The sequence below is a fragment of the Molothrus ater genome, chromosome 5, assembly GCF_012460135.2.
Source record: "Molothrus ater isolate BHLD 08-10-18 breed brown headed cowbird chromosome 5, BPBGC_Mater_1.1, whole genome shotgun sequence".
Lineage (NCBI taxonomy): Eukaryota > Metazoa > Chordata > Aves > Passeriformes > Icteridae > Molothrus > Molothrus ater.
Genome location: NC_050482.2, coordinates 21408687 through 21424005, shown reverse-complemented (window position 1 = coordinate 21424005; position 15319 = coordinate 21408687).

Genomic DNA, 15319 nt, shown 5'->3' with positions numbered 1-15319 from the left:
GAACAAATATCTAAATTTTGCACACTCTCCTTTTCCCATGATTAAATTTTGTTTGTTTTGTTTTGTTCTGGTTTAAATTCTTCTGCATCATTTCCATCTCAGCATCATTCCTATTTGCTTTTGGCTTAAATGTCTTTCTTTGAGACATTAACTAATAAGTTCTAAAGTGAATCAATGATCCTAGCTATGCTCTATGGGAAAAAGATTATAAATAAATAATAATAAATAATAATTATATTTTGGAAGGAGTGACTCTCCTCAGACCAGGGCCTGGAAATGTTGCATAGTACTAATGTTGTTCGATTTATTGCTCTGTTTCTTAATTACCTCTGAAAAAAATAGGCAAATCTTTCTTGCTGTCAAGAAGCTCTCATCATAAGCATATCATACATAGGTCCCCACTTCACACAAACCATGAGAATATGAAATTAGCATTTTAAACTCTGTTCTTTAAACTTTTTATTATAATCTCTGCCTATTATACTGTAAAATATTGCAGGTCCTGTTAAGAAGTGCAGTAGTAACATGTAGAAGAAAATATGTTAATGCTTGCATAATCTGGCTTACAAGGTCTAGCTAAAGCTTTAAATGATATTTAAACATATATCTATATGAATTAATTTCATTTTTTTGCTATATTTAGAGCATTCCTAATAAAGCTATTAGTCCTTTTATGTAAGCAAATCACATAGGTTTGGGGTTTTTTTCCTTTATTTTGTTCATGATTCTTTCCTGTGAGTTTTAGCAATCAGCCTGAAATTCTAAGTCCAAACTTTCCAAGGAATCACGTTAAAAGAAAGCTTTGTTAAATTATTGGATTTTTTTTCTTCTGAAATGAAACTCTGACTCCAAAACCTACAGTGTTGGCTGGCAGTATCTAAAATGATCAAATCACTGCAGTCAATTCCTTTTTTCTTGGCTGTTGGAAAGAATAAGCAAAACAGATGTACAGGAATTTCACAGCCTGAGGCAGCAGAAAAGGTGTTGAACAAGAAGGTTTCACCTTTACCCTAATTCAATTAACAAGTTTCAGTTTCCTGAAACTGTTGCTTCAGTTGCCAGATTTTGTTTCTCAAGTATCACAAACCATCACTCAAATATCACAAACCATGTCATCTCAGATGAAGATGGCTAGCCAGAAAGATTGAATAATTTTTTAACTCTTTTATGTCAGCAGAGTTTTTCCTTTAGTAATGTCAGACGTTATTTTCTTTAATTAAAGGAATTACTCAGAAGAGATGAACATTTTGAAGGTGACCATAATTTTAAATGCCTTGACAAATCTTTTCTTATTAACCTGTTACAATTGTCCCCTTTGGGTACTTCAGTAGAAGAGAAATATCAGGAGACTGGAAACAAGATAGAGGAGGGCCATTAAGGTGTTGAGGGCCTGAGGAATATAGAGTGGGAAGAGGGGCTCTGAAGCTGAATTTGCTTAGGCTTAAGGAGGTCTTTCCCCCCTGAGATAGAGACAATGGAGCTAGACTCTCTTTGGAGGTGATGAAATGTCTTCACAAAGAGCAGTTCAGTTCAGGAGCTGGTAGCACAGACAGGCTGCAGGATCCAAGCCCCACAAATCCTTGAGCAGCCTGCTCCAACCTTGGAAGTCAGCACTGTGCCAGGGAGTAGCATGGAGGGGCTGCTCTGCACAGGTTGTCTGATCATGCAGGGATGGAGTTAGGAAAGCCAAGGCTGACCTGGAATTGAGTCTGGCAAAGCGATAAGAAGGATACAAAGAAAGGATAAAGCGAGTACATAAATAGCAAAGGGAACACTAAGGAAAACCTGGCCCCAGGGCTGCACAGGAAAAAGGAGCTGCAGACAAAGGGCATGGAAAAAAACAAAGTACTTGGTGCCTTCTTTTCTTCACTCTTAACTGGCAAGACCAGCCTTTGGGAATCACAAGCCCCTGACACCAGAGAAAAGTCTGGAGCAAGGAAGAATAACCCTTGATAGAGGAGGACTATGTTAAGGAGAACTCAGGCTAACATATAGAAATCCATGCAGCCCGAGTGGTTGCAGCTACAAGTGCTGAGTCACCAGAAGCACAAGACAGTAAAGCAAGAAGATGATCAGGAGTAGTCAGCATGTTTATGAAAGGAAAATCCTGCTTAACCAACCTGATAGCCTTGTACAGTGAGGTGACCAGGTTGGTAGGTGGAGGGAGAAAAGTGGGGGTTTACCTTGACTTTAGGAGGGTTTTTGATGGAGTCTTCTATGACATTGTCACAGATTAGATGACAAAATCTGGTTTACATAAACAGAGAGTGAGGAAGGATTAAAAGCTTGCTGAACAGCCAGGACCAGAGGGTTGTCATCAGTGGCATAAAGTCCATTCAGATAGAAGTCACTACTGGTGTACCCTCCATGGCTTCTCATTCCCCTAGCCCCTTGACAAGGGGACAATACTGAGAGACTATAAATTAAAAGCAACAGTTTACTAAAGTCACAAATAACAACAACAACACACATAGCAAAAGTACACCAAAAAAACGTGCCCTACCCACAGTAAGGCATTTACAAGTGGGACAAAGCTAAGACAGGCTGCTGTTCCCATATGACACAGCCCCAAGGAGACTGACAATATGGTGGGAGGCAGGAGTGCTCCTTCATTAGCCTACATGGGCCAAGAGAACAAAGAAGACAGTGTGGTAAATGAAGTTTTGTGGTCCAATGCACTCCACTTTCCAGACAGATGATGGGGAGACAGAGAAAAAGCAAAAAGAAACCTGGGAAAATGGCACGGTCTGAAGCAGGAGCCTGTGCTGCTGTTGTGCTGGCCCGGTGAGGTCTGCAGGGAGCAGGGTCTCTCCGGGTGGCTCCTGGGCTGGGACTGTGACTGCACTGGCTCCTGGGGCTGCCCCCATGGCAATGTCCCACACAACAGCTGCCTTTTCAAGGCCTGGGCTCCACCCAGCTGGAAAAATGATGACCAGCAAACCTGCAGTGATGACAGGGCGGTCCTGCACGAAGGCTACCTGTCCCCAAGCTCCAGGCAAGTGAAGAGCAGCCACGCTTCTGCTTCCTCCTGTGCTTGGAGAGACAGCCCATCAAAGGTGACATAGATGATGTGGAATAGTGCTAAACTCCTACCTCTATAACTGGGACAATTACTTATTTCATTTTTTTTTATTAGACAGAAAGATATATTTCAAAATTACAGAGAGTTTTCTGTTCAGATTTCTGTCCCTGTTGTTGCAACTCCAACATGAAGAGGTTTTGATTGATAGGGTGCATCCTCTCACCCTTGGCAGAGCTGTTGCTGGTTTGCCAGCTTGTTGCCTCTCTCAGCAGGTTTTCTACCAAGTCTCTTAACTGACTGTAAACAGCACGTCAGATGGGGTCATTTTCTATCCCACATCCTGCAATAGCTAGTAAAACTGAAAGGCATAGAAATGGAACTAAAACATATGGACTGTCAATAAAATACTGTCACCTTAGAGTCATTATATACTCCTTGAAAGAGCCCAAGTCTCTAAAAAAATCACTGTATGGAGGTTTCCTTTCCCAACATAATTTCTATCTTTTTAATTTAGTCCTCTTCAGAAAATACTATATTTCATCATTTAACTCAGAAATTGAATGCCTTAGGGCTTGACTTTATTATGCACTAATAAAATGAAGAGAAACAGACCTTTAAAAATAATTGTGAAAATACAGTCTGTCAGCAAGGATTAGATTCAGCTGTGGCACTGTCTTGAAAAAGTTATTTTGCTCTAAAATACATTAAATATTTATTAGCTTCACCTGAGGTAAACATGTAGTTGTTTACATATCTTCAAATTTGTATATACACACTTGCAAATGAATTTAGAAAGGAGCACCAGATTCATGAATATATACCATTCTTAGCTCTATTTTAAAAAATAAATCGTGAAGGTGTTCCATTAGCAATAGGCCAGGAGTAGAAAGGTGGGATATTTGAGGAGCAGGACCCATTTCCTTAACCTGTCTAATAAAATGTGCTGTTAATAATTTGATTTGTTTTGTCTCCTTTCTATCTCAAACTCTTCCTCTCCACAAGACATGTCAATTGACTTAGGGGAGAAGTCATACACAGAAGTGTAATGTATTCTGGCTTTCCTCATACTTACCAGTAAGAGAAGATGGTCTGAACCCATAAGAAACCTAAAAGCCCATAAGAAATGTCTCTGTTGTGATCAAGAGGTTTGTGAAACTGAAGATCTCAACAAACTGTTTTCAAAATCTTTCTGAATCCAGATAACATTCAGAGAGTTTTCTCTCGCACCTAGGATAAATTTTTGGTAAAATGGGGACAAGTTGCTGGACCATGCAACACAGCAATTAAAAAAGTTTATGCCCCAAAACTTGTCACTTTTGGCATCAAATTTTTGAACTTCAGAGTTCCTCAGGACTTCTGTGACTTCTTATGCACAGAAGTGGTTCAGTGTCTGAGAAAACTGTGCCTATTCCATAACCAGAGTACCTGGACTAACCAATGGTCAGAGATCCTCAGAGCACACCAAACACACAAACAAGTGAACAAGAAAGTATTGAATGCTCTAGTGCAGTACAGGAAATCTGTGTTCCACCCTGTTTTCTCAGCTCTATTTTAATCTTCTGTATAATGTAAATGAATTGTCATAGGAATTGAGACAGCAGCAGTATTTAAAGTTAATTTTAGACCTTGGATCAAATTTTTTTATGTGATTTTCCAATGCTTGTCATAGTTTCATCTGCTCAATCCCTTTTCTCTGGAATATTATTTACTTAATGTTTTTTCAGCACTTTTATTTCTACCTCTTTAATAATAGATATCTTTCAGAAGCTATGATTTATTATTCCTATCTGTCTGCTGCTTGTAAAATATTTTTATATGTTCTATGGCAGTAATTCAGATTCTTCTGTTTTATTCCTTGCAAGAGTGCACAAGTTTCCTTAGCTTTTTACTGCCCTCACCAAATTTTTCAAGTATATTAGATTTCAGTCTATCAAAGATTGTATTACTAGCACCTTTTAGCCTATAAATCTTATAATTTTTCTCCTCTTGCAGTCCATCTATTGCCTGTGTCTTTGATTGCCTGATTTTCTTTTCCTTTTGTAATGAAATAATGCATGGACACCACATGACTTTTTTACAATTTTCTTCAGCAATTTGTAATTGAAATTTGAATTTGTCTTTTCTATGTATTTTCTCAGCTACTTACATAGATTTCGACAGTTGAGAGAATTAATCCTTAAATAAATTCTCCCAGTGGTAAGATGTCTCCAGCTTTCCCATGATTGAAACACCCTTTCATTTGCATTATCCTGTCCTTACTCCTCTAGAAAAAGCTTTGGCCTTCACTTCTGCAAGCATCTCGTGCAGGTCTGTGTGAACTTCCTTGCACCCTCTCTGGGGGATGCTGGCAGTCCTTCACTGTGGTGTAAAGGACAGTCAGGACACCTCTTGCAGCTGCCTTTCTCTTCAGCCCTTCCAGCCAAAATGCATATTCCCAGTCATGGTGAGCAATAGGTAACTTTAGAAACATTACAATGATGTAATGAAAGAATATTGCTAGGGATGAAGTTTCACTCACATAGATATACTTCTGCCAAGTGTCAGCATTCTTGCTGTCTCTTCAGATTTCTTTCCATCTACAGCTCTCAGACACTAAATGCTTTTAGTTCTTGTACCTATTGAGTGATTTTTTTAAACCTTTTTATTTTTTTTCTCTAGATTATTATAACTCTCATTTAGGATTTTTGAAATTACCATCAGCTGTGGTGAAATGCAAGCAGTTTCTTACATGTTCTCAGCTTTCAAGTCATGGTCTCCACCTGCAACCCATAATTTTAAAACTGAAACAAGTCATTGATACTGTCAGCTGTGACCAAAAAATCACCTGGAAATGGAGAAGATTTTATTTTTGGCCCCAGGAAACAAAGACCAGGTTATTTTTCTTGCTGTCAGTCATTTTATTTAAGATTTAATATCTTTAAGGAATGTCCCAATTACATGAGTAATGAAATAATTAGAAATATTAATAATATTTTACATCCATATCTGCCTTTTTATCTTTTAAAATATTAAAAGATATTCTTCAAATTAAAAAAGGAATCTGAAAGGTAGATGAAGCTTACTGGAATTTATTAAATTCAAATAGAAAAACTATTTTTTCATATATTTCTATGCTTTAATGTTAAGGCACTCAATGAAAATGTTTCTGTTTCCCAAAGATCATAGTTTTACCTTTCCCTTAGGCTCTGATAGAATGATCAGTTTCTCTATTTGGTGCAAAAGACTGGAGTGCACATTACAAATGTTCTTGATCTGACACAGTGACAAAACTCTTTCACATTCAGATGCTTCTTGTGTCTATGAACTAAAACTCATATAGCATGTAAACACCAAAGTAGTAATTAAATTCTAATCTGTATTAAACTCAGTGATGCCTGCATCACATGGCTACAAATAAACAATGAACTTTGTGGAAAACACTAGTGACACAACAGTAAACTTGGTATAGTCTCCTCTGCTTAAGCAGTTAAAAATGGTGGTATTGTCCTAACTAATCTAACTGCAGGGTCCTTTAGCCAAAAGACTTTGCAAGTGTGCTCAGCCTCCTCTGACCACTGAGGGATTGCTACTGAGGTGTCTTTCTGTTCATATTTGATAACACAAAGGTATGCCTTATCCCTTGAGATCATATTATTGCTCAGCAGGTATAAGTTGGTATTGCTTTGGTCATGTCAGTTGAATGCCTTTTAAAACTTGTGAATATGACCTATGATAGGATTTTGAGTCAAACTCTCTAGGACTTTATTTTGTTAAAGTGATTTACCCTATTCACTATATAATTTGAGCAAATTAATATTTTTGGAAACATACTTTGAGGAAAACCTATTAATACAAGCATTCACAATGTGCTCGTCTGTGTGGTATGTCTGCTTCTTACATAATGAGCAGGAAATAAAGAAAAAAAGGAAAGAATTGATTGAATCAGTTTCTTCAAGCTTCAGCTGTGTGCATCCACACTGTTTTCTCTTTTTATGCCATCTAGTTTGCTCTCACTGTCCTGAGTCAACAGAAAACATTTACTGTGTGCCACTTTTCTATGAAAAGGCAAGAATATATGAAATACAGTGCATGCCCATTCTGCACTGTAGAGTATTATACCCCTTTGACTCACCTCAGACAAAGTAAATGGAAATTGCACTTTTGTAGCTCAGGGCACATAATTTTAGAAGATAGGATGCACCTCTTGACAGAAGAAGGCTTGAAATATGCATGAGCATTCTTCTGAGAGTTTTCAGTCTTCTGGAATTAACATAGTAAGTATTTTAGCAGATGCATCAGGTTAAAAGAGTAAGAGAAGATATTCAGCCCTTGGTGTAGTCTCTCACTGCAGTAAGTCTTTTGCACATAGTGTGCAAGTAGGCACAGAGGGGAACAATAACAATCTAATCATGTTTGGGGTTTTTTTTTTTGCAGTTTTAAACATTAAAGAGCACCCTTTCTCTGCCATACTTAATTTCAGGAATCTCAAAGCCTCAGTTATTGGTCCTCTCCTTCTCTTTGTTGCCATATCCATGGCTCTCTCATGCACTAAAAATCAAACTGGGTATTTCCAGACATGTGAACACAAATCATTACAATTTGATCTCAAATGTCTGCTGCAACAACTCTAAATGCCATTTCGATCAGACACAGGAAGCATTGCCTCTCATACATTACCTGGGGGTAACACAAAAACATAACAGAAAAAGGAACTGTTCATATCTTGGGTTATTATTTTTGCAGAGCTGTGATGACTGGTGCATTCATGCTAATAACATGACAAACATTTCACATTTTTTAGCAAAAAGAGTAGGTTTTTGGTGTGGCTGTCGCACACAAAAAAAGACTGCTGCCTTCCTTTTCAGCACAAAATCTTATGGTGACTGTGTAAATGATTTGACTGAGGACCTGGCATAAAAATAGAATCATGATCTCTCTGAGATGGCTTTGGAAAACACTGTCTGAGATAATTTCAAAAAAATCTTTTGACTTACAAATCACATTTTTAATCTTCTGGTAAAAATGTAAATATATCTCAGATACTGTTAGTCCCATTTAAGAGGATATTCTATATAAGACTAGATTAGAGAAAATGAAAGAAGCTTGTTTTGTGTTTGGCAATAAGAAAAAAGTACCTTGAACTACCATCGTACACTGCTTGCATACAGAAGTGCATAACACCTGAAAAATGTATCTCTGGATTTTCTTAACAGCTAGAAATTACTCTATGTTATTTAGAGGATTTAGTGGCAGAATACTTTTTTTAAAAATAAACAATCAATAGATTTGTATTCTATTTTGTACTTCTACAGATGCTGAAATGAACTAAAGGGGAAATTAAGAGTTTAATTTTGCCTGGCTTATATTTCTGGAAGCAAGAGTTATAGACTTTGTCCCTAACAACTATGCAAAAGGAGGTACAGGAAGGTAATTAAGGTCCATCTTTAACAAAAGTTATGTTACCTGCCATCCTTCAAGAGTCCAGATCTTGTTTATTATGATTCCTCAGTGTATAGGTTACATTTTAAGAATCCAGAGTAGGAATCTTTGTAAATTTACTCTAGTCACAGAACAATGGCTATTGTTGATGGAGGGCTACACGCATCCAAAGTGGAGGAGAGCATGAAAATAGGTGGCTTGATACTTCCTTGACAGCTAGTGAAACCTTTAATTAAAAACAAGTTATTTGTTGATAACACAAGAATCTACATATGAATTTTGTGGATAACCATTTTGTTTTAGCCCAGAAAATGGTATGAACATAACTTCATTGACACTTTAATAGGATATGTCTCACCTAACTTTAGTTGTGTCAAAATTACATGTTCAGCCTAAGGTGATTATATAGAGAGCTCTTTAGGCAGTGAAGATATTTTCGGTGTGGGCCATTATAGCCAGAAATAGATTTCTAATACAGAATGGGATTAATTCCCTCTGGGTGTGCTCGTTTCTCTCCACAGGTTAGGGCACAATGACAAGTCCAAACTAGGCACACAGTTAAGTGACATAAATCCTACTTCTAGGTGAACAAAACACACATAAAGGAGAGGATGACATTTTAATTTTATTAACTCTGCTTCTAGAATTAGTTTAAATATATTGTCCTGAGATGTTTGTTCACCAGATGTTTATTCACCACAACCCCTAATTTAATTTAATTTATTTCATGAATATGTGTGTATTGACCACTGAAAATGAAATTTTGTCCTGTGTTAAACAGAACGTAGGGTCTGCAGCTGTTGTAAACTGAAACTGCTGAATGACGAAGAGATGCAGAGCTTGTGCACTATTACATGCTGAGTAGCATGTTCCCATTTCTCTGGTCAGGTGAAGAAATCCATACCCATGAACTTCAAAGCAGGCAATGTTTTAGCCACAAAACCCATTTGTTTATCCAGATTTGCCACCACAGGAAAAAACCCCTTTTAAAATATACCCTAAATGAAGCCAAATTATACTCAGTCCTTCCTCAGTGAGCAGCACAAGCTGGAAGAGTGGCAGTACTTTGCAACAGATGAAAACTGAGAAGAAATCTTGGCTAATGACACACTATTTTGTATGAGGTCTCTTGGTCCTTTCTCCCCATTGTACCCAGATGGAGATAAAAAAGGAAGACTAAAAGATCCCATGTTCTCTCCCTGCTTTGCATAGCATACTTTAACCTTGGACCTGAAATGGTCTGGGCTAGCTGACAATAGAGCTTAAAATTTTGTCAACCAGTAGGAATTTGCATCAGCACTGTAGCCTTCCAACAGGTGTCCACACAAAGAAGGTAACATGCAGAAAGGTTAAGTAAGAAATGGATGTATAGCCATATTTCTGCTTGATGCTGAAAAAATGGATGGAATAGAACAGACAATATGGTCTTTTATATTCACATCTCTTTCAATTTCCCTTAAGCTGAAACACTTTAAAGTGCATTAGTACAGACTTGCTTTTATACAGGCTCTTTTATTCAGAATAACAACACAGAGTAGCAATGGCTGATGACACTCATGATATACCGTAGAACATTAGGAATTGTTACCTCATTCAGATAATAAGGGATATTTTTCTTAGCCTATTACAAATTTTATATTTAGTAATGCACTTTCTTTTTCCCTTAAAAAAATTGACCTTGTCAGGTGAAATGAAGAGTAAACCAAAGAGAGAGCAAAACTAAAATACTCCCTGTTACCAGCTCAAGTGCAAAGGAACAGTTCTCAGCGGCCCCTGGCTCTAATTCTGTTCTCCCACAAGAAACACTGCAAGTGATTTTCAGCTTGTCATCCAAGCATGTGTGTTGATTTGATGATGATAATTAACTCAGTATTTAAACAACTCTTTCTGAAAAAATTTACTAAGCCTAGGTTTGCAGCCAGGGTTTACTGATTACAATACAGGTCATGAAGCTGAGCCCCTTAGAGGAACCAATCCCTCTGCATTTGTACAATAAGCTCTACAGGATTGCTCTGATTCTGTTTGGGTTTTCTTTTGTTTTGAGTGAGGTTTTGTGCGTGGATTTTTTGGTTTTACTTTTTTTTTCCCCCCCATCTCAGTAGATCATTCTTAAGAGACTCCTCTGTCTCTGCCTGAACTGTCAAAATCCAGACACTATGTGCTAATTGCTGTGATTATGACATTAAGAATAAAATTTCTGACTCTTCTGTGGCAGTGGGGCCAGCTCAGCAATCTCTAGTGTAGGAAGGATACATTAAAGGTTTGAATATAGTGACATATTTATTTCATAAGTGTCACAGCCTTCTCTCATAATTAAATCTGTTGGGTATTCCTTTGTAAAAAGAGAGCTTTAATAACAGTTAATTTTTATGCATTTTTGGCAACAAAAAGTAACATTGGTTGATTTCCTTTGACTGGCAGAGGAGTATCTTTAAAAGTAAAATGTGGTGCTAATACCTCCCATTTCCTCCCCTTTCAGTTTTTTTAAGTGGAATTTCCTGATCCTCATTACAACAGTGCCCCACAGGGATGTTGATGTTTGCACATAACAATGATTGCAAACAGCAAGTAGATAAATCTTGGCATGGAAAGAAAACAGGCCATAAATGAAAAAGAAAAAACTCTACTAGAAATGCAAGATAATGTAGTGGGCCGGTTTCGCTGCTGTTTGAAACAAATGTATTTAAACAGAGAGTGTTAGGCTGAATAATTAAGAATTATAGAAGAGAAAATGTAGAGAAACAAACGTGTACATGGTTACTCCATAAATGAGATTTTTACTAGAGGGAGAACTTTCACATTTATTTCTTTATGTTTGAAATGGTGCCAAAAATGAGTGAACAGAAGAACTTCAAGACAGATCAGACCTTAGAGCAGTGTTGCTTTTTCTTTCAATTTCTTTTAATCAACAACTGTACAATAATTTTGTTCCTATTTCAGCTTTCATAGTAAAACTGGGAATGGAAAATCAGACTGACATCTGTGAAACAAGGAAAGAAACATTTGAAAGCCTTCAACGTAAGGACATAACTGATACCAGGGAGAGTTCAGGCTGGCTTCTTTTAGGACTCTAGTGGGTTTAGCAGTCACTGTAGCTGGCCTAACATGGTTGAAAATGAGAGTGCTTTCTAAAATATTATCAGAAAACATTAATTTGATATCTACTGAAGGGAGATGCTCTGCTCAGTGATTACATTGTGTCCGGATGCACATTGGGATTTTGTGGCAAGACACATACTATGTTCTTTCAAAGTCACTAGAGTTACTTGGAAGGTTCCTCCTGAGTAGCAGAGCAGAATTTGACCCCAAGCCATCATTCCTCCTCTGGCTGTCAGCTCTCCCAGCAGCACGCCACACAGGCTGCAAATGGAATCTGGCTAATAACAGTCCTAGTGAGTTTATCAGTGGATGGATGGCAGTGTGGAATTGTGTTCCTCTGTCTTGTTTCATATTCTGGAAAAAAAAAAAAAAGAAAGGAAAAAAAATGAAAAAAATAGAAAAAAAGACTCATACTGTTTGTATTTCTGAAATGACAGACATGGAATGGAATTGTGTAAGTGGCTATGATTTTGTTCTCCTAGTTGCTAGAACTGAAATATTTATCTGTGTATATATATACACACACACACATATATTACACAGGGAGGAGAGTCAGAAAGGACTTAGAGAAAGGTCACTGTAATTCAATTCCAATAAGTTAAATTTAGGAAAAGAATACAGCAGTGAGCAAATATATACATACCCACACACTGCTGAATGTCACCCTCTTCTGCATAGCACTATGAGGTTGTTCTATATGACCTCCACATTTCTTCTTCCCCCAGAAAATCCATCTTTGATAGGGCATACACAGAGAAATATATGGAAAGGTGATCAGCCTAATCTTTTATTCTGTTTGCACAAGTCCACATGATTTCATTGTTAGCTGTGTTAACTCCTTACCAACTGAATATACAAAAAGAAAAAGAAAGCAATAAGGAAAGGTGATGAGAAGATGGGAAAAATTCTGTGAATATGCCACTAGAACTATATGGATAGATACAGACATAGACATAGATGTAGCCACTGATATATAGGCACTAGGCTCTTCATCATGGGATTGAGGCCACTTATCTAAACCTTTTTTTGGGAAGAGACCATATTTGGTGTCTAATGAGCTAGATGGATTTACTAAAGTGATTTTGTCAAATGATAGCATCCCCTTGCGCTCAAAATGAGCTGACTTATCTTGTAAAATTAATTCAGCAAGAGACTTCTGTCCATCAGTTGTAAAATAGCATATTATATGATGTATACCAGCCAGACCAAAATGCTTGGCCATCGATTTGATGTCTATAGAAAATCAAAGGACTTAACAGGGTTAGGAAGGGAAATAGGATTACTGAAGTAAAAGGGATTGAATTGTTGCAGAATAAAGTGTAACTTGAATCAGAATTATGTTTGCAGATAGCATCTATTGTAGTACAAAGATAGCACAATGCTCAGAAACATGCCCAGTTCTTGCTAACTGCCACTGTTCATTTCCCATTTCTGGCTTGCTTCTTTTTTTTTTTTTTTTTCAAATTAGTTTAGATTTTTTTTTCTTCAAATTAGTTTAGATCACTATACAATGCTGCAGTCCTAACAATGATGACATCAGAGATACCTAGGCAACCATAAATGTTAAGGGTTTATTTTATAGTTTTCCAAACTCTTGCTGCATCTTTTTTTCTACCAGTTTGGTACTCCTCAGGAGAAAAAAAAAAATTTCTCAGTGAAGTTCTTTTCCCTTGGTAGAAGATAATTTAATAGAGCTGGAGGTTTTGTAAAAAGCGATGTTTTTGGTATACCTGTATAATGATATGTATGATTTTGATCTATCACTCCTCTTTAAAAATTTATATTAACATTTTAAAAACCACTTATTTTGATTTTAGACATTGAAGTTTCCAGCTCAGCACAATTCAGTACAATTAATTTCTGATTTCTTGTGTCCTCCAGTCTCCTCCAGTACCCTGTCTTGTTTGCAGCAAAAGAGAAGGTTTATCTGAAAACCAGCATCAACTGGTAAGGAGAACACTGAGACACAAAAACCAATTGCAAGATAAGCTTAATACCAAAAAACCAACAAGATCTATGGAACAAGCTGCAAAAGGTAGAAACAAGGTGATTTTAGGTCAATAAAGTAATAACCACACAGTTTTTCAGGGCACCTGGAGCTGGGTCAGAGGCTGCTGTGTGCCCTGTTCCTGGCTGGCAAAGAAGGCAGGACACCCCAGGCAGAGCCTGCCCTGCTGCAAAATGGACCTTGGCTGCCAGGTCCTGTTCTTCCCACCCTGGGGACAGCAAGGGAGAATACAGCCAAACATTATAAACTTCTGTAGATTCAATATTGAATCTATTGAATTCAATATTCAGCAAGTTTGTTTTTTTGCCAAAATGAAAGCTCATGTACCTTTCTGATGCACCAGGACAGTGTGGAGGAACTTGGTGCATCACTGGGCATGCTTCTTTACAAACTACAGGCATGAGCAGGGGGAGTCAGAAAATACAATGAGATTCAGCAAGAATAATCCAGTCCAAGGATAAATATAGGGGAAATAACAACATTTTATAGTTTAGGAAAGGGAGGACTTAAGAGAAACATGATCACTAGTTAATAAACACCATCAAAGTTACAATAAAAGTGAATTAAAGGAATTACATTGTCTGATAAGATGGCATGACAAGGAATGATGATCTAAAGGTAGGAAAGGTAGCTCTTAAGTTAGAAATTATGAAAAATTCTTAAACAGCTAGAACAAATGGCCAACGTGGGAAATCTCCAGGGATGGCAGTCAAGTCACTGACATCATGAGGTTTATTCAAGAAACAAAGTTTCTTTCAATGTGTCTGATAAAGAAGTGCAACAGAAAGAGGAGTGACAGCCCAGAAAATGAACTGACTTTTTTGTAACTGAATTTATGAGGTTGTGATTTTTTATAGATATGACTGTATATTTAGAAGAAATAGACATGGAAATTCATTTTGAAAAAGAAATATTTTCTTTTATTTTATGTTCATTCAAATCAACATTCAATTAAGACAAAAAAATCTAATTTTATTTTTCCAAAATGCTTTTTGGGGAAAATATCTTTATATTATCATTTCCGGCTCTAAATTTTTGGTGACAAAGAGCCAGTTTTTTTAATGAGACATGAACTATATTCCTAAATAGGAACAAATTATAGATGTGCTAATAAATACCTTATTTCTGTTTCTACTGATGTAAGATATTAAAATTCAGATCATAATAATCTAGAGTAAACCACAGGACTGCAAGTTATGGGAAAAAAATGATTTTTTTTAATAAAGAAAAGCAACTGTTCGTGATTCTGGAGATAAAAAAATAAGCCTCCTGTTGGTGAATTTTGGAAAGACATAAAGTAAAACTGCATATGTTTCTAAGAAGTAGCAGCTGAGGACTTGATGAATTAGTGAAAAAAAAAAAAAGAAAGACTGGAAATATCGCTTACAGAGCAACTCAAGGTTCCTCCAATGTGGCAGTGTCTAGTTTCTTTTCATGAACAGAATTCTTGGGATACACACAAGTATTTTCTATTGCTAATAAAGCTCCTTGTTCTGGTAGAGCCCAGAAAATTATGGGGTTTTTTCTTTTTCCTTCCACTCTTTCCCCAGCAGCCCAGTAGAAATCTGGGCAATTAATTCTTAGCACTTCCAGCAGCCTGTGAGATCTGGCATTAGAGTACCGGTAAAACTTCAGAGCCAAAATCTAGTTTTAGATTTCTTTGTATTCCACTTGAAGTACTTTAGGATTTTCTTTTTGGAGCCAGCTGCAGAGATGTTTCAGCATGCAATATAGAAAATAAGTAATACAAATGCCTATCTCCAGTTTGTTAA